Source organism: Lepidochelys kempii, chromosome 15 (genome assembly GCF_965140265.1).
Source record: "Lepidochelys kempii isolate rLepKem1 chromosome 15, rLepKem1.hap2, whole genome shotgun sequence".
NCBI lineage: Eukaryota > Metazoa > Chordata > Testudines > Cheloniidae > Lepidochelys > Lepidochelys kempii.
In genome coordinates this window covers 17,328,045-17,348,640 of record NC_133270.1, presented here as the reverse complement: position 1 = coordinate 17,348,640, position 20,596 = coordinate 17,328,045, and the positions used below count along the sequence as shown (strand labels likewise).

At 43.3% G+C, this 20,596-nt stretch overlaps 1 protein-coding gene across 6 annotated transcripts in view; it reads right to left on the bottom strand.

Moving 5' to 3' along the window:
• The window catches only part of ZDHHC8 (zDHHC palmitoyltransferase 8), a 198,801-nt gene that overhangs the window by 100,756 nt on the left and 77,449 nt on the right, over window positions 1–20,596 (bottom strand). The window contains exon 1 of one of the 6 annotated variants that reach the window (XM_073312854.1): window positions 2,604–2,637. The exons of the other annotated variants lie outside the window; for them this stretch is intronic. The gene's annotated coding sequence lies outside the window, so the exon portion shown is untranslated. Of the gene's footprint in view, window positions 1–2,603; window positions 2,638–20,596 lie in introns of those variants that run through there. 6 annotated transcript variants of the gene reach the window in all.

The window sequence follows — 20,596 nt, the reverse complement described above, 5'->3', positions numbered from 1 at the left end:
GGAGGGCCAACGATCAGTGATAAAATTTGCTGCGGGTTAGTTTTTAAACTATGTATGTCTTTGTCCACTAAGAGCTGAGCTGAGTCCAAACAGCTGATAGCTATAAGGCTTGGTCATTCCTGACCTCTTGTTACATCAGTGGCTGCTTTACACATATAGACACCTTGGTCAGCGGCCAACTGCCTACATGCAGCATCAAGAATAGAACTTGTGACCGTCTGCTCCAAAAACTAACTCTCTCCTTGGCAAGTTGAAGAAGTGACCGTACTCACTCAGTATTTACGGGACCGGGCTCAAACAGACGCAGGAGGCTGTAAAATAGGAGACTATTTTGTCCGAAGTTAAAGCAACAGGCTCTAACTTTTTGCCTGGTTTCGCCAGTGCAATTTCATGACTTTCCACCATAAGCAAAAGTCACTCTCTCAAAATATTAAAGGCTTGGTGAGTTGGCATTGAACAAAGACCACAGTCCCACCCTGAGCGGTTTATAACACTCTTGAAAAACTGAAGATAGTTTGCTAATCAATAGCCAGGCTATATATTTTATTGGCTTGGACTAGACAAGAAGCATCTGGCCCAAGCAATGGTACTGCAACAAATAATGCAACAACTATTTATTTTGCCTCCTTAAGACAATCACATAAAGCACACTCAATACGTAACCTGTATTTGAGATCTATTGTCCAAATCCTGCTTTCAATGGCTGGATCAAAAACTTGCTTCATAAATTGTTGGGGCTAATTTTTGGCATAGTTCTTTCTTAAGGCCAACAGCTGGGGACAACATGCCCTTGTTGCACTCAATGGCTGTTTTAGGACCAAAGCCCGCAATAACCTTAATGCAGCCTGCACTCACGTGATGCTAATTGCAGGATCAGGGCCTTATTGTAGACAGCAGGTTAAGTACTGATATGCATGAACCATGCTTAGAGATCTAAAATGTGTCAGCTAGTAGTTTTGGCTGAAAAAGGAGGGGCAGGACTTGTGTAGTTTCCACAATAGGGAAGATTTGACTCTAGTCATATCCAAAATACAGACCAAGTAGTGAGTTCTAGCCTCCATACATATGGTAGTTCTACAGATTAAAGGAGTCTGGTGTTTACAGCCATTTCCCCTTAAAACTGGGACAATGTGTCTCATTGGGTTTTATTGTTGGGAGTGAAAAAAAAATTTGATTTTAGATTAACCTGAAGTTGATTTGTTTCCTCACTTGGGTGTGTGAAAATAAATGAATGTTTGTGAAACACTCAGATTCTATGTGACATGCGCCACAGACAAGACAATGAGGAATTAATAAATTCTGTCTTCAGATCACTGTTTGGACAATGTGCAGTTAATACAGCATGGGGCCACACACACAGTGAACAATGAGGAAACACTACTGAAGGGCATGTTTACATCAACAGCACAGGAAACAGGGGAGTACGTTTACAGCACTCCAGCATGCTGCTCACTGTCTGTGTGGACCCTGCTGCTGTGCACTAAAATTCTCTAATGTCAATGCACATTTAGGAACTTTTAGTGCACAGCAGCAGGGTCTACACGGACAGCATGCAGGAGCACCGTACATTCAAACTCCAGCATGCTGCATGGTAAGTGTTTGTGCAGATATGGCCACAGCGAGCATCTTCCATCCTATGCACTGAATGAGGCAAGGGGGATACTGGGAAAAACAGGTTTCAGAGTAGCAGTCATGTTAGTCTGTATCCGCAAAAAGAAAAGGAGGACAGTATGTGATCATGTAATTAAAGAGTATCATAATGCGCAACAAGGTGGTCACATTAAAGTTGCACAGGTAACCTTAATTCCGGCACTTCCTATCTTTTGAGTTCTACACTTTGGAACCATATAGATGCTCTTTTAATGTACTGTTTGTGTATTTGTACTCCAGTAGCCCCAGAAGAGATCAGGGCCCCATTGTGCTAGGTACTGTACGAACATGCCGCTGCTGGAGAGAGCCTGAGTGCAGAACTGGTGCAGATTGTGCCACCGCAGTGTGGAATTCTATCTGGAAAAGAATGATGGCTTAAGAAACTTCAAAATGCATGAAACTGTTTATTTACTGGTGACCCCAAAAGGGCCAGCATCAGTGTTGCCTGATGAAAAAAAACCTGCAGATAAAACAGTCAAATAAGGATAAGATGTGGTTTGTCAAACAAGCTGTGCTAAAACTTAAAATTAAGTGCCAAACAGCATCGCTGTTACCCTAAGTAAGGCAGATGGGGCAATAGCTGTGGAGGAAAGGCAGATAGTGCTACAACTGAAGATGCGCACAGGTAGATGAAATGAAGAGCCAGCTGAGGACCTAATGAAAGCCAGAACCAGAAGCCAATAGGACAGGAAGACCTGCCATCCAAGAGAGAAGTTTCTTACTCGGGAGTCAAAATGGGAGCAATTGAGGGGTCACGTATGCTGGAGAAGCACGGGAGTTTACAGGATCCAAGAACTCAGAAGCACAAGGACACCAGCTGGTAGTCTGACCCATTCTCGTCACATTCCCTTTCAGACAGATGTTAAGGACCGGGAGAAGTCTAGTGTAGAGCTACAGGTAGGAGGGGAAATTGTTTAAGCCATGAGGAAAGTGAACCAGGACCAGCAACAAACCAAGGGCCATGTCAATGGAGCCAGGTTTCAGAGGTCAGCCACATGAAATTGGAGGCTGGACGTGCTGAGCAGCGTAAGTCAGGTGGTGATTCCAAATGACCGTCTGGTTAGCTGCAAAGAAAGAAATTGCAGATAAAGGTCTTATAATTGTTCTAGTTTTTTTGCTCACAAAAGATAATGATGTGTTTAAATTACAGGTAGCTATAATCCTAGTACTCCATGTTAGTAAAAGTCAAACATTCATTGCAGAGAAAGTCAAGGCCAACCTATGTTGGATGATGGAGGCCAAGAATTATCAAAAAGACAGAAATCGCTGCTTGATGGATACACAAGTTACCATTTCTGATAGCAAAATGTACCACTACAAAACATTGGGGTAGAAAAACAAACAAAAAATCTGTGCATGCTCTGAATCCTACTTGGGTAAACAAAACAATGCCTTGTTTCATTCTAATAAATACATTACTATGTTACAATAAAGAAGTTTGTATCTGTGAGACTGAAAAAGGTTTACAAGAGAAGTTACTTTAAGGGCTATTTGAAGTATAGACTGAAAGGAGTTTGAGGAAGATATTTTTGGTTTAGAGGAAAAACTACTTAATGTAGAACTTTATATACCTAAACAGGAGCACTTACCTCTGCTGGAGCTAGAATTCCTACACCTAGAAGAGAACAGAGGAACACTTCAGTGTTTAGTTGCAAGGCTGAAGTTGGCATGTCAAAAGTTAAGTTTATTTTCAAAAATAAATACTTACCTAATTGCTGTGCTTCTAGGGTGTTGATGCCCCTATAAATCCACTGATGGATCTTAAAATCAGGGGGGAAGGCAGGTAGAAGATAAATCTGCAGCTCAAACACTAAATGTTGATATAAAGAAACTAATGTTGAGCAACAGGTGCTGGTTGCTGCTGGTGTTAAAGTAACCATGGCAGAGAGAACAATCTTGCTTCCTAGATGACTAGATTTAGGGTTAGTCCTGACTACCTGGTACACAAGAGAGAGAGTCTAATGATGATGTCTGGGGTTAGGTGGTTTTTCTTAGCTCTATAGATTGGAGGATTTCATGCAGAACAAATTGCTCATTAGTCCCTTCCACACAAACCACACAGTCTATACAAAGCAAGTTCATCCAGCACAGTTGTGTTTCCACTGGAGTGATGCCTAAGGTCTGGAGTCCACACCTGAGGTTCTCCCCATTGGCAATATAACATGCCATTGTCTGTTTGTTGTACCAAGTTTTTACAATATGCAGTCTGCTCTTCCTAAGGCATTTGAATCTATTAAAGAGAGCTTCCACTGAACAGGAATTGCACTTCTGAGAAAATATCCTTTGACCCCCACTCCCTGGGATGTGGACTTTTGTTTGTACTTGACTAAAGAAATTTTTCCAAACTGGGCCCTTTCAAGTCTTTACAATGGACCTAATTGCCTGGGATTGATCTCAGAGTTACCTTATTAATGAATTCCCATTATGAGATGTTACTCAAAAGAGTTATAGAGAATGCCATGGTGGGATTACTGGCCACAGAGGACCAGCTAGTTTTAAGTATTACGACAGACCCAATGTTTTGCTGCAGTGTGGGGCTCCTCTTTCACACCGAATGTCAAATTCTGTAACAATGCACATAAGCCGCAAACAATGTTATCCTACCACACAGAATAAATTCTGGTGAACTAAAAGGGCTACATCCACCAAACCCACTGCAAGTAAGCCAGTGCACTGCATGATTGACTCATGTTTATTTTTACATATGCTTCTCTTTATAATAGTATCTATTCGCTGTGTTGTATTTGTATGTTTCATTTTAAAAATCCTATCTTTTTCAGCTGCAAATTATTATAACAGAAGATGTCTTATTTCTACGGATACTGTTACCTAGTTTCTGTCACTAAGACATTGGGCCAAGTTCATCCTAGGCATAAAAATAGACTTCAATGAAATTAAACCAAAAGGGTTTTTTTAAAAGCTTTGCCAAGAAACTATTGATGGATTGCTGAAGACTTATCCTGACTCTTGCTGGTAAGCTGCTGCCACTATTTTCGATCTTTAAGGAAAGAATCATGCTTCACCTATAGCAAAATAAAGAGATTGCTTTCAGTAGTAAAAAAAAAAAAAAAAATTAACCAAGAAAATCTTTAGGGTGGTTCTACAGATGGTCACACTCCAGCTAATTATCTACAATTATATCTAAATAAAATTCCTATCAGAACTGAATTGTTAATTAAGATTCCAAGTGATTATTTAAAGCCTTAGAGATTTCATAACTTTGCAATACATTAATTTATTATATCTAGCAATAACAAGATGGCTTTCCTGAGGTTATTTTACAGAACACCTGTCCTCGTAGAAGTAATTGTTTAACTTTGTGCTTGCGAAAGGTATTGGATTCACAGCTTTGGAAACTGAAGCTTTCTGCATTCTTAAAACAGGTAGAATACAGAGGCAACAGTGAGATTTCCTGACCTCATTGCTCTGCCAATGTGCCACTGCCCTGCTTGGGGGCAGCGAGAGAAGTGGTGCTTCTCAGAATGAGGCCTCTAGGCCCATTCTATTGGTCTCCGCTGAGATTAAGAACAAGCAACCCAAATGGTTTTAAATAAGTAAAAACTTGACGGTGGACATGAGGGAAATTCAAACTGGTAACTTGGAGGTGATGGAGATGGTTTGGTAGCAGTAGTTTTCAAGGGACTAAGCCCCAAATTCCTGAAAGAGTATTTTGGCGGAGAGGCATATTCTCTCCCCCGCCAACGCGGCACTGGTGCTGTGGGTTTAAAGCAGGGGTGGGCAAACGTTTTGGCCTGAGGGCCACATCGGGATTGCGAAACGGTATGGAGGGCCGGGTAGGGAAGGCTGTGCCTCCGCACACCGCCTGTCCCCTCCCCGCCCCCTGACCACCCCCCTCAAAATCCCAAACCCATCCAACCCCCCCGCTCCTTGTCCCCTGACCACCCCCTCCTGAGACCCCCTGCCCCAACCGGAGACCCCACCCCCTATCCACATACACACACACACACACCCCAACAGGCCCCCCAGAACCCCCGACCCATCCACCCCCCCCCACTTCTTGTCCCCTGACCGTCCCCTCCTGGGACCCCTGTCCCTAACTGCCCCCCCAGGACCCCACCCCCTATCCAACTCCCCCTCCCGGGACTCCCCCCAACCCCCCAGGACTCCCCCCCCAATCCAACCCCCCTTGCTACCTGTCTCCTGACTGCCCCCCTCCCCGAACCTCCGCCCCATCCAACTGCCCCCTTTCCCCTGACTGCCCCCCGGGACCTCCTGCTCCTTATCGAACCCCCCCTCCCCCCTTACCATGCCACTCAGAGCGGCAGGACAGGCTTATTGGAAAGCCTGGGAGGTGGATGGGTGCAAGTCACGCTGCCTACGCAGCAGGCTAGCTACAGGGGAGGGGCCGGGGGCCAGCCTCCCCGGCCAGGAGCTCAAGGGCCGGACAGGAGGGGCCTGCGGGCTGTAGTTTGCCCACCTCTGGTTTAAAGTGTAGTTTGCCCAGAGGATTCCCTGGAGCTTAGCCTAGCAAGTACAGAATGCGTGGGAACCCTTGAGATTTGGGGTGCTGCAAGCATGACCTGAATTATAGGATGCTGCTACTGGAGAAGATAAAAGCCATTCCATCAACAGGTACAAACCTTACCAATTAGAGAGATGGATCAATTTCCTTAAAAGAATTTTTGATTTGGTTCTAGGGATGAGTAAAGTGTTGATTTTTTAAAAATACTTATTTTCGTCTGTCCAATTAATCTATTACTAACTCTCATACAGAAATGGAAGGATGGGGTTATGGTTAGAACGGGAACCATAACCAGCTTCCTGATTCTCCCCCCATGTTTAAACTCTCGTCAATTTGCATCGAAGATTTTTGCTGCACAAATACTAGTTTTATTCCTGCAGCTATCAGATATAAGTATAGACCAGTACATATACTTTATCTTTAATGATCCTATATTTAAGGTTGAAAACAGGCTTTCACACAACTTCGAGAGCCTCTGATTGCTAACTAGACATCAGTCCAAAGTTATTTCTTTGGAGAAAGTTGAGTCAGTCCCAAGAGAAAGCTTTATGGGGAAAAAGTTTAAAACTAAAAAAAGCTGTTTGAGACAATGATAATTTTGCCCAATTGCCATATTTTAGTTGTACTGGCACAAAGCTCCTCTTAGAGATCCTGCCAGGACTCCAGCACTAGACCCTTCCTTGTAATGACCAAAAGGATAAATAGAACATGGTCTCAGCATTGGAATCGGCATGACTCAGATCTGCTAATCCTATTCAAGGTAGAGTGAATGGTCCCTTAGAATACAGGCTAACTATTTATGCTAAACAGTCTGCTCAATCTTGCATTTAGCTGTGACATTCAGAGTACTTTTCCCAGACCTGAAGAAGAGCTCTGTGTGGCTCGAAAGCTTGTCTCTCTCACCAGCAGAAGTTGGTCCAATAAAAAGAAAATACCTCAACCACCTTGTCTCGGGAAATTCTCCGTTAAGAATTCAACACCAAACCTACCTGTTCACTCTGACCTACCCTGGAAAGGTAGGTGGGGGTACAGACACATCCAAGTCATTCCCTTTGTGGGCTGGAGACTACCCCTTGACCCCATCGACCCCACTGCCCTTTCATAATCATGAACCAGCACACTGTAATACATAACCTGATCAATCTCACAAGGTCCCAGAGCATTGCTCCACAGAGATCTGCACATGCAGAGGTCCCTCCACTCATTAGTCTCCCTCCCCTCTGCACAGAAGGGTGTTTTCTTAACACTGCAGAGTGGGTTGATTGGAACATGTACTGTCCCCACCGAATTTCTTTGAAGGAGTGAGTTCAGCCTCAAGTTGCCTTTTTTGCTTAACCTTCCCGTCCCCCACCCCAATCAGTTGAATCCACAGCCAAAGGTGCATAGCGCAAGGCTGCTAGGGCACTGCCAGGGACAAGAGATGGCAGGGGGTATGGGGAATTCTACACAGATATCCCTGGACTCCCAAGGGTCCCCAAAATATAGGGACAAACCTTGCTCCCTCACATGGGACGATGCAAGAACAACTCATTGAGGGAATCCTCAGTAAAGAGTGACAAACAGTGCCTATCAGCAGCTGTTTTGTTATACGGTGCCTATCAGCAGCTGTTTTGTTATACGGTGCCTATCAGCAGCTGTTTTGTTAAAACTAGCTCCAACCCTACTGTGGATGTGAGTTTGTTTTTACTAAGAGCAAGTCGACACTCCTGCTTAAGTCGATGCAACTTACGTGGTTCAGGGGTGTGAAATAGACATACACCTCTCCCGAGCGACGTAAGTTACATCGACTTAAGTGCTGTCCACCCTGGTGCTATGTTGGCAGGAGACGCTCTCCCACGTCTATACCAGACGTGCTACAGCGGCGCAGCTGCATCAGTGCAGGCTCTAGTGTAGACTTGCCCTAAGAATCAGCCAAGAGACTGGAGTTCTCTTAATCATAGGGAAAAAAACCCCATCTTTAATTGTCACATGGGCAGCCAGAGTCTACCAGAAGCAAACTCCTGATGTAAGGATAACACCCACTATCCCTTTACTCTATGTTTTAGGGCTTGTCTACACTTACATTTTATAGCGCTCTAACTTGCTGGCTCAGGGGGGTGAAAAACCACCCCCCTGAGCGCAGCAAGTCTGAACGCTTTAAAGCGCGAGTGTAGACAACTAGACGTCTTTATACAAAAGCAGTTGGCAAGAGAACTATTAGTAACTCATCTTTACATCCCATTTAACAGTTAATAGATTGCTTTTGTAATTCATGACTCATCTGAAAGCAACACAGTAACAGTACCAAAACCCCCAGGCAGTCTCTCAGGATTTAGAAAAGAAGCCAGTAAATTATGAAACAGCAATCCAACAAGAACACAAAAGCAGGTTCCAGCAGCTTTGCTTACTGACCATGTTCACACTGGTTAACCTTAGACAATATAGACTGACACCATTTGCCTGACCAAATTCAAGTGATATCCCTAACTGACTGCCTGATGTGTTTTGCTATGGCATAAAATATTAAGTGTTAGGCCTAGTCTACACTTAAAAGTTTGGTCAGCATAGCTATAGGGCTCACAGGTGTGAAAAATTCCACCCCTGAGCCACGTGGCGATGTGGATCTAGCCCCTGTTGACCTTGCTACTGTTGTTTGGAAAGATGAAGTTCCTATAGTGATGGGAGAAAAAAACCCTCTGTTGCTGTAGGAAATATCTACACTACAGCTATGGGTCTGTAGTTATGCTGCTGTAGTATACATCGTGTAGACATGGCTTCAATAATCTGTCTGGGGCAGATGAGTGACCTTTTACATGGGCTTGTGAGTTTATGCAATTCAATTTTCAGATAAGATCCAACCTTAGGCCTGGAGTGGGCCGGGGGGAGGGAGAGAGAGAGGTGTCTCCAAACCCTCCCATCTCTGGGTAGCCAGAGCTTTGGAGGCTAAGGTTCCCTTTAAGAGTGCAGAGCACGCCACTGAAATGGCAGTTCCCACCTGAGCTGGGATAAAATGGAACACTACTGCTGATCAACAGGAACTCTGTTTTTCCTGCAGATATTGGGTGTATAACATCCTGGACTTTATCCAGATACAATGTAAGAAAAACATCCAGAAATAAAGCTAGAAAGAAAATGTGGAGCAGCCCTGTCCATAGATGAACAGCACTGCCCCATTAACCTTATTTTTAAAAGGTATTTTTTAGCTGAGTCCCCAAATTAACAAAGACCCTGCTCCCACCCAACATCTAGCTGTCACATTGCTGAATCCAGGTTCCCTTTTAGGGCCAGTGACTCAACACCTTAACAGGAAAAATATAGTCCTGGCTGAAATGTTTCACATCCAATGGGAAGGGAGAATGTTAAGCTTATTGCAACACGGAAGGAAGGAAAAAACCATTAGTAGCTAGAAAGGAAGCACATTTCAATAAGGTTGCTTCTGTCCTTAGAAAAAGGGAAAGCAAATACAGGAATATGTTCTCTCCTATACACAGTTGTGTTTATATGGTTGGAAAATCTTTACTTTCAGTAAAACTAGGCAGAGGAACAAAAATTAATCTTCTTAAGCACAAAAACCTGCCAGATATCAAAGGCAACTCAGATCTAGCCTGGAAGAGGCTTAACTTAATACTGTTTCCTTTTATGTAACTAGGAAGAGTCAAAGACCTGCAAATGTACAAGTGAACAGGAGGGACAAACTATTTTTTAAAAGTTTACACCTTACTACATATGCTTAAATATGAGCATCAGATCTGAAAGACTCATTGGGCCCAAAAACCTGGATGCTTCTTTGGTGCCAACAATCCCCTACCCCCTCTTATTTGAGTGCTACCAGATTTGTTCTGCCTTCTAACGACTTAGGAACCACAGGAGCAAAAATATGTTTCCATCCATGATCAGACTTAATATTCTGGTATTATTTTTACATAAACTTTTGGAACTATTTCAAAGAACTAATTCCCTCCACACAGGACTTTGCTGAACAGTAGATGAATGCAATGTAGCCCCATGATGGAAAGGTGTGTCACTGGTTTGATGAGAATTAGAAGAATCACTTTCTCACATCAGTAGGATCATTAGGTCATCCAAGAACTCTTTTTTGGAGACTTTTTATTTTACCTCTGCAAGGGTCACCCAGCACACCGACACAATTGTCATTCATGGGAGGATTTAAAGGAGTGGAAAGCATGTTTGAGATCTGCTCTAAACAGTCCATGCAATAATTAGACTAAATCAGTTTAGAAATTAATTGTTAAATTGGAGCAACCTTCTGTGTGTGTGCCCATATTCTGGATTAAGAGTACCTTATATCAACTGAGGTTAAGTCAGTAAAAAAGAGACTTAAGCCAATATAAGAAGTGCCTTAAACTAAAACAGATTTAGAGTTTCCACACAAGGAAGTTGTTCCAATTTAACTAAGTTCAGATCTACACACAATCTTTCATTTATTTCGGAAAGCTCAAAATGGATTTAACATTACAACTTTAATTTAAACAACTGTGGAGACAAGGCCTGGGTGTGTGTGTATGTGGCGGGGTGTCCATCCCACAAAGGTTTGGAAGGAGTTAAGATGGCCAAACTGGCCAATTAACTCCTCAGGCTGCACCTGGAGGGAGAGCCAGGAAGCAGGGAACTAACTGACTGCATGCAGGCTCGCCTCTACAGGAACAGGTGGGGCCTACAAAGCCAGGAAGCTGGCTACAGATGGGTGTGTGGGGTTCCAGGCAAGGAAGTAGGTTGCAGTCAACAGAAGGTTGCTCCAATTTAACAATTAATTTCTAAACTGATTTAGTCTAATTATTGCACGGAGGGAGATGGGAAGCCAGATAAATAAGTAGGAAGAAACCAAGGGAAACAGCAGCAAGGGGTAGGACCATGAAGAGACCGTGGCTGCTTGTTATGGGGTCACTGAACTGGAACTCAGTGCAGAGGGAGGGCCTGGGTTCCCCTACCACACACAGAAAAGCGGTAAGGACATTGGAGATGCCAGGCGGCGGGTCTGGAAGAACTCTGAATTCCCCAGAAGGGGAGCACTTTAGTGACCTGGCCAGAGGGCCAAGCCACCGAGAGGAAACTGCAGTCCCTGGAGTGAGGAGGGCCACAGGGCATGGGGGAAGACACCACTGGAAGGGGAGCGCAATGCCTGACAGAGCTAATTCCCAGCACGAGGCACCGCTAGCGTTGAGTGAAACTCGTGACAGTGTATGAGAAGGATACTTTAAATAATCAAAGCTCCTCCAAAGCATTATAAACACCCAAACATCCTGCATCTAGCTAGGTGTCTTGTAAACATGGTACAACACCACAGTGTTGGCTGAGTCTTGCTAATTAAAAATTCACAATATTCAAATAGAGAAGTATCCTCCATGGACCATTTTATTCATTCTGTATTAGAAATAGGCCCAAGCTGTGAGGTTCAGATATCAATTTGAACTACCCCAAAGTTGAGGGACTGGTGCTTGGTTCCAGACCATCTCTTTTACAAATTATATACTTAAGCATCCAAATGTACCTCCTCCTCCAAACTATCCATACACCCCTCCATTTTCCCCATCGCTATTGCAGTTTACAGAACTGCCAGACCCCTTACCACGTTCCCTTCCATGAATACCATGTTTATTCAGTTTTCTAGACTAATAGGTTCAGCACCATGAATCTATGAATTAACAGCAAATACAGCCTACACCTAGCTTAGCACTGATTCTTCCTTTGTGCGTTCTTCCTTGGCCTCCTGGATTTGAGAACCTCAAACACAGGCAAAGGTCTCACTGAGTAGTTTTAATGTTACAACTCTAACAAGATGTGGTCATTACTACGACTACAGAAAAACAAGAAGAGAAGAGACGCCATCTGCCTTATTAGATTTATTATCTGTATTTGATTAGCTCAGACTTTGTTAGTTTTAAGCTCCAATGAGAAAGCTGTTTTCTCAAAATTATTCTGGATCTGTTTTCTGTGGGAACAAATCTTTTTACTGTAAAAATTTCCCATTTATAGTAGTATGGGATGATTCAGGGCCAATCTACATGGCATTTTGAATGTAGGTCCCTCCATCTTCCCAATGGTCCATAGTCCATAAGCTAAAGCAGTTGCCACAGCCTGGGAAATGATGCTAAAACAGAGACTCAGAGTGAGGAGGGTGGATTTTGCTCTAAACACAATGAACCACCTGAAACGCATAAGTGTCTTATTAGCAATGTACATTGCTCACTTACAAGCCAAGGAGAAGAGCTGAACCTTGAGATTTCTCACTGCTATATACAAGTTGGGACAAAGATGTTAGATGCACTGTCTTGATATTAAGCAAGTTGCAATTTTAAAATCCAATTAATGCATACACAAAAATATGTAAGTTTTAATGTACTGCATGATCCAGTTTGGAACCCACTTATCTATGTGAGCGAGCGCCATCTCTCCACTTGCGCTGAATGTGTTGCTAATACAATACATCACTGGTAACAGTACATTACATACAGCACGCCTGGCTATTTTTGCTAAGGAATGTTTAAAATAATAATAAAAAACAAAACAGCTCTGCCTGTAAATCTGCTTCCCGTTTCTGACTAGAAATTAGCAGCTTTGTTAGTAAGGCAGCAAATTCAGTCCATCAGAGTTTTCTCCAGAGGAAGCTTTATACTCAAGAGCATCTCTCTGCCAATTGTACAAGAGAAATAGCCACTTCTCATTATCTCTTAGGGTACATCAACACTGCAGCTGTGAGCTTGCTTCCCAGGGTGGGTAGACAGACATGTTAGCTCTGCTCAAGCTAACACACTAAAAATAGCAGTGTAGCCAGGGAAGCAGGGGAGGCAGCTTGCTTGGGTTAGCTGCTTGAGTACTGTCATAAATATAAAGGGAAGGGTAAACCCCTTTGAAATCCCTCCTGGCCAGGGGAAAGCTCCTCTCACCTGTAAAGGGTTAAGAAGCTAAAGGTAACCTCGCTGGCACCTGACCAAAATGACCAATGAGGAGACAAGATACTTTCAAAAGCTGGGAGGAGGGAGAGAAACAAAGGGTCTGTGTCTGTCTGTAGTCGTCTTGGCCAGGGACAGAACAGGAATGGAGTCTTAGAACTTTTAGTAAGTAATCTAGCTAGGTATGTGTTAGATTATAATTTCTTTAAATGGCTGAGAAAAGAATTGTGCTGAATAGAATAACTATTTCTGTCTGTGTATCTTTTTTGTAACTTAAGGTTTTGCCTAGAGGGTTTCTCTATGTTTTTGAATCTAATTACCCTGTAAGATATCTACCATCCTGATTTTACAGCGGGGATTTCTTTATTTCTATTTACTTCTATTTTTTATTAAAAGTCTTCTTGTAAAACACTGAATGCTTTTTCATTGTTCTCAGATCCAAGGGTTTGGGTCTGTGGTCACCTATGCAAATTGGTGAGGCTTTTTAATCCAACATTTCCCAGGAAAGGGGGGGTGCAAGTGTTGGGAGGATTGTTCATTGTTCTTAAGATCCAAGGGTCTGGGTCTGTAGTCACCTAGGCGAATTGGTGAGGCTTTTTACCAAACCTTGTCCAGGAAGTGGGGTGCAAGGTTTTGGGAAGTATTTTGGGGGGAAGGACGCGTCCAAACAGCTCTTCCCCAGTAACCAGTATTAGTTTGGTGGTGGTAGCGGCCAGTCCAAGGTGTAATATTTTGTACCTTGGGGAAGTTTTGACCTAAGCTGGTAAAGATAAGCTTAGGAGGTTTTTCATGCAGGTCCCCACATCTGTACCCTAGAGTTCAGAGTGGGGGAGGAACCGTGACAAGTACAAACCCTCCTGCACCTCCAGACAGCTAGCCCAAGCTGTCACCCATGCTACCACAGCTACACTGCTATTTCTAGCATGCTGGCTAGTGTGTGTCCATCCACCCGTGCTGGGAACCACACCCCCAGCTGCAGTGCAGACATCATTAGTTCTGCTCTGTACACAAATTACAGTACTAGCTTCTTCTCCCTAAGATTGGCAGTCATCGCACCAAGGCATTGGAATCTACTGCCTGTTACCTGGTTTACACAGTGTAGAACATGTTTCAAGATTTATTTATTTTTTTACCTTCTTTCCACACATTGTGTATATTACCATATATACACAATGGCTGCTGAACTCATCAACTTTGGATGCCACAGGACCATTAATGCTATGTTAACCTTGCATTTTCACTGTGCCTGGATTTTAAAAAATCAGAACCCTACCTGGCAGCACATTTACAAATTATTTCTCGGCCCCTTCCCAAATTTCCAGCTATAGGGGGCTCTACAGACATGATACATTTAGAAACTAAAATATATTCACATGAGAGCACTGACCTCTGTTTTTTAGATCCTTGATTCAAGCATATTAGTACAGTTAGAATTAGTAAGGTACTGGTTGATGCTACAGGTTCATTGCCTGCACTCATCCAAGGCTCACCAACGCACATGCTAGGATGGCTTATTGCTGTTAGGATATCGTGCACTACACCTCCTCCCATTAAAAAAAAAAAAAGAGCAATAGCATTTAACATGAAAAATAGTTACTAGTCCAAGAGTAAGAAATAGTAGGGAAAGTTTATTAATGCCTTCTCTATTATTGTAATTACTTTCTCCTATCCATTTTCATTTTTAAAAAGCCACTTCAAGTCATCTCAGAGAAGGCCAGCTGCCCTTTCAGTAGTGTCTCTCAGTCACTTTCACTCTGGTGGAAACCATCTCACCAGAAAGTCCCAAACTGCCCTTCAGAATATAGCACTGGACAATCAGTGACACCTGAAATCCTGATTTAAAGCCAGCTGGCATTGCACAGGGAGAAGTGGAGTTGCCAGATCTCCAGAACCTGGTTGGGGATTACAGCCACAAGCATCCCTTCCCAGATAGCCATGCACGGTATACTGATACCTTGACAGCAAAGGCTGACTAGAGTGGAGGTAAATGAGTTTGGGAACCAATGTGCCATGACACTCCTTACTATTAAGGCAATATACATATTGTTTCACTGTGCTCTCCGTCCACCTGTACAGCTTCTCACTGGTGTAAATGTACCAACCACAAGGAACTCTTTCGGAAGATTTTCTATTTAACTATAGGTTTCAGAGTAACAGCCGTGTTAGTCTGTATTCGCAAAAAGAAAAGGAGTACTTGTGGCACCTTAGAGACCAACCAATTTATTTAGTCTTTAAGGTGCCACAAGTACTCCTTTTCTTTTTATTTAACTATACATCATCTGTGTATGGAGATGCAGCTATGCAGCATGCTGCTGTGACAAGGAAGAGTCTCATTGGGCTTGGTTGTGTGATTAAGCCAATATTGCTTGCCAGACACACTCACTAGGTTACTAGTCACAAAAACAAATAGACAGCGAAAAGTCCCGAGTGCTGACACTTCTTTCCATTATGTTTTTCCTGACACAAGGCAGCAGGAAGCCATCCTGCTCGCCACCCTTTTTACAGAGTCAACAGTGTGCCTACATCCTCTGCCTTTGTGTAGGACTTTTTATATTTAAAAGTAATCAGTATAAATAAAAGGTGTTTCCTAATAGTAATAATTCTCTTAGCAACCTGGTATGTAATGGGACAAGATTTTCCAACTTATGTCTCAGTTCCACTCCCTCGAAAAAGTTTCCTCTGCACTTCAAACATCTTGTTTGCAGGATTAGGTCCAGATGGTTGGGTAAGCATGAGATCATATTGCCCTCTGTCTTTGGCAATCCTGGACTACATCTATGTACACAGAAGGGAAACCAGCTTAATAGTGGAGCGCTTAAGCGGAATGAACTGAAGATACAGTTTGCCTGCAATTTGCACTACAATGCATAATGACTGCTTCTGAAGAGGACCGAACAAAAAGATATTTGTGAGATATTGAAATGATGCGGAGTTGAATACTTGACATTTTTTAAACATGCAAGGGCTGTGACATGCTGAGCAGAGGCACATTCTGAACAAAACCTTTTTAGAGAAGATTGAAGCAAGCCCACTCATCACCCATCTAAAGGCCTTCATGACAAGTTTTGAACTGAGGCTTGATTGTACAACACAGAGCAAGATATTGTGCCAAAACGTCTGGGACAGTGAAAGGCTCTTTAAAGTTTGTAGCTATGGTGCTGTGTGCAGGAAGTGCAGTTCATCTAATCCCTCCACCCCCTAAGGATGGAGGAGCCTTAAGAGAAAGAGCAACAATCTAAAATGCTGTCCAATGCCAAGATCCACCTCTGCTCACTTGAGAGCAGCAAGTCTTAGCACAGCAGCTACAGTCCCTTTTGGATTATTCTTTTCTGGAAAGAGCTGATCTTTGGCTTATGTGGTCTCCATACTTTTGCTCAAGAGTTTAGCTCAAATGGAGTTGTTGGCTCAACCCTAATAGCTATTTTTAACTTAAGTCCACTCTCTTCTCTTCCCCTGCCCCCAACTTATTCCTTGTGCCTAACGGGGCAAATCCTCTCCACCCAGCACTGGTCTGAGCAGCCAGTTCAGGTGTGGGGCACAGCACCAGGGTTGGATGATGAGCAGGGAGGAGCTACAAACTTCTCCAGGGAGGCTATTCTAACCTAGCGACTGAAATAACTTTCACAGGCCCCTGGACACACTTCTCTCTGCAGGGAAGGGTTCTGCAGCAGTGGCTCCTCTGGCTTCACCCTCTGCACAGGGAACATGCACAGAGCAGAGGTCTCATGGAAGGGTCTGGACCACCTGCCTGGTCCCTTCTGGCAAAATTCTGCCACCCTTTGCCCAGCAGAATCACACCAGCTCTACTGCCAGGCCACCTTATACAGTCATTATGGAAGGGGCTGGATTTCCCCATCAGATGCCTGACACGATAAAACAAGTTAAACAGGTGCACCTTATGGCCCAGATCTCTGTGCCATTAACGTTGACGGGAGGAGGCTCTGGTGCACAGATACCATGTGTCAATTAGTTTATTATGAACTTCAAGCTAGGGAGTGGTTTGAGCACCGAGTTTGGGGCTCTCAGCTCAGTGGAAACAGGTCCAAATCCCAACAGGTCAACTCATCGTAGAGACCCACACCTGAAATGATGGAGGGCTGAGACTTTAGAGGCTTATTCATAGATTCCAAGGCCAGAAAAGACCATTGTGATGATCTATCTGACCTTCTTTATAACAAAAGCCATAGAACTTCCCCAAAATAATTCCTACAGCAGATCTTTTAGAAATACATCCAATCTTGATTTAATAATGGCCAGTGAGGGAGAATCTACCACGACCCTTAGTAAATTGTTCCAATGGTTAATTACTATCTATCTCAAAGATTTACACTTTATTTCCAGTCTCAATTTGTCTAGCATCTGTTACAGCCATTGGATCAGGTTGTACCTTTCTCTGCTAGACTGAAGAGCCCAATATTAAATATTTGTTCCCCACATAAATACCCATAGATTGTAATCAAGTCACTCCTTAACATTCTCTTTGGTAAGCTAAATAGATTGAGCTCTTTGAGTCTAACATTATAAAGGCATGTTTTCTAATCCTTTAATCATTTTGTAGCTCTTCTCTGAACCCTCTTCAATTTATCAACATCTTTCTTGAGTTGTGGGCACCAGAAATGGACACAGTATTCCAGTAACAGTCGAATCAGAGCCAAATAAGAGGTAAAATAACCTCTCTGCTCCTACTTGAGATTCCCATTTACGTAGCCCAGGATCACATTAGCAGCCACAGCATCACACTGGGAGCCCATGTTCAGCAGAATATCCATCACGACCCCCAAATCTTTTTCAGAGTCACTGCTTCCCAGAATAGAGTCCCCCCCCCCCGTCCTACAAGTATGGCCTGCAGTCTTTGTCCCTAGATGGATACATTTAGCCATGTTAAAACACATGCTTTTTCTTATCTGTTCTGGATGGATAAGAAACCTCCTTCCCCACTTTGCACATGTCATTTACCAAAATTACCTATGCATGTCCACAACCTTTGTGCATCAGTCTGTGTAACCATTAAGGATACTTAACATGTGGAAATGAATTAATACGCAAACTAGATACCATTAACTAGGGTTTGAATAGAGACTGGGAGTGGCTGAGTCATTACACATATTGAATCTATTTCCACACGTTAAGTATCCTTACACCTTCTTGTCAACTGTCTAAATGGGCCATCTTGATCATCACTACAAAAGTTTTTTTTTCTCCTGCTGATAATAGCTCATCTTAATTAATTAGCCTCTTACAGTTTGTATGGCAAATTCCACCTTCTCTCTCTCTCTTCTTACTAATGTTCCATTCAATGCATCCGATGAAGTGGGCTGTAGCCCACGAAAGCTTACGCTCTAATACATTTGTTAGTCTCTAAGGTGCCACAAGTACTCCTGTTTTTTTTTTTAAATTTTAAAGGAACGGGCAGGGAGAAGTCCGCTCTTAAATTATCAAGACTCCACAGCACGTCCTATTTTATCTTTATGAGACAGTTCATCTTCCTTTCCCCCCATTACACAACCATCCACCACCATAAAGATTCTCTTTTCACTTACATTCTTACCAAAGGAAAACACAAGGTGGACTAATTTCCCCAAACACTTGCAACAAATACAACTGAAACTAGAGACACTCACTTGAACATGACTTCATTTCATTACTACTTGATTTCTAATCCCCCATATTCTAGGACCAGCTCGATTTGGATGACAGCAAATGGTGAGGAATAAATTAAATGGAAACTTCAGGAAAATATTACTAATCCTGCCTGAGAAGAGTGGGCCAAGAGTGGGTTTGGTCAGTCTGATTCTGGACAGATTTAAAGCTTAACTAGTGACTACAACTACGCAAGAGTGGACACCGAATACACACATAGTCCACATCAAGTCATTTACAATCCTGGGGCAAATTCTGCATCTCTCGAATACATTGTAAATAGGTCATTATATTACAAAATCCACATTGAAAATGTTCCTGAAGAGGCCAATGTCACTTTGTGCCAAATAGAAAAGGAGGACTTGTGGCACCTCAGAGACGAACAAAGTCCTCCTTTTCTTTTTGCGAATACAGACTAACACAGCTGCTACTCTGAAACCTGTCTTTGTGCCAAACAGTCACTTTTTTTAATCTTTAAGAGTACTGTGCAGAAAAGTTAGTTGCAAGTAGACGAGTGAGTCTGAGATTTAATTTTTAATAGAATAATTGAGGATTAGCTGGATTCATAAGCCTCAGATGCTCCAGTATGGAACTTGAACAATACTTTGAAAGTTTTCTATTCAGAAGTTATTAATAAGAGCAGCCTATTAAAGTCTCTTCACCCCCTAAAATTATATCACAGAATACCATTATTGAATCCAGAAATATTCACACTTTGAGATACTGCTGCTTCAGTAAGTCTGCTGAACCACTGAAATGCATGGGCCTAACAAACCTTTGGGGGGAGGGGGATTTATACCCTAGAGAAAGGAGATAAAGGACCCCAAATATAGAGGAGTAACTGAGAGCAGAACCTGGTCCCACAAATGACGACTTAGGACAACTGTTCAAAAAAAAAAACAACTGGTATTGTCCCAATATTTGGGATAAAAGGCAATGCTTGCTCAGCCCCCTAAATAGGTAATGTCCACGAGAAGTAAGGGGTGGTCAGTAGCATGAATATTCAAAGCACTGTTAACACCACACTTTTCCCCGAGTGAAGCATATTAATAAATGAGTTTCCATATACTATATAGGGTTCCTTACTAATAAAGACATTGGAAAATCCTGAAACAATGTGTACATCTACACAGCAGACAGTGATGAGGAAAGATGAGGGAGATTTGTAGGACAAATCCTTAACACAATTAAACAATTGAAAGAGGATCTCTTGATCACATAGCATCCATGTGTCCTTTGAGTAATAAGACTTTAAAGTGCAACGTTTACTCAAAATTGTGTATAAGTCACTTTGAGACCTCTCTATAATAAGTTACTCGATTTTAATACCAGATGTAAGAACTTCTAAACTGTAGTTTGGTAAAATAAGTGTTCTGTATGTATACTTTTTAGGAATGGACTGAATGGTGCCAACTTTGTGATTGCAGAAAACTGAACACGCTTATTCCACCCGCTGCCCCGCCCCAAGGCCCCGCCCCTTCTCTGAGGTGCCACCCCTGCTCACTCCATTCCCCCTCCCTCCCTTGATTTCCCCAACCCTCACCCATTTTCACCAAGCTGGTGCAGGGGATTGGGGTGGGGCCAGGTATGAGAGGTTTGGGTTTTGGGAGGGGCTCACGGCTGGGGCAGGGGATTGGAGTGCAGGGGTGGGTGAGGGCTCTGGCTGGGGGTATGGGATCTGGTGTGGGGCCAGTGATGAGGAGTGTGGGGTGCAGGAGGGGACTCCGGGCTGAGGGGTTTGGAGTGCGGCAGGAATTGGGGAGCTCTGGGAGGGAGTTTGGGTGAAGAAGAAGGGGGCTCTAGGCTGCGGCAGGAGGTTGGGGCACGGGAGGGGCTGTGGGGTGCAGGCTCTGGGTAGCGCTTACCTCAGGCAGCTCCTGAAAGTGGCTAGCATGTCCCTGAAGCCTCTAGGGGGAGGCATGGCCAGAAGGCT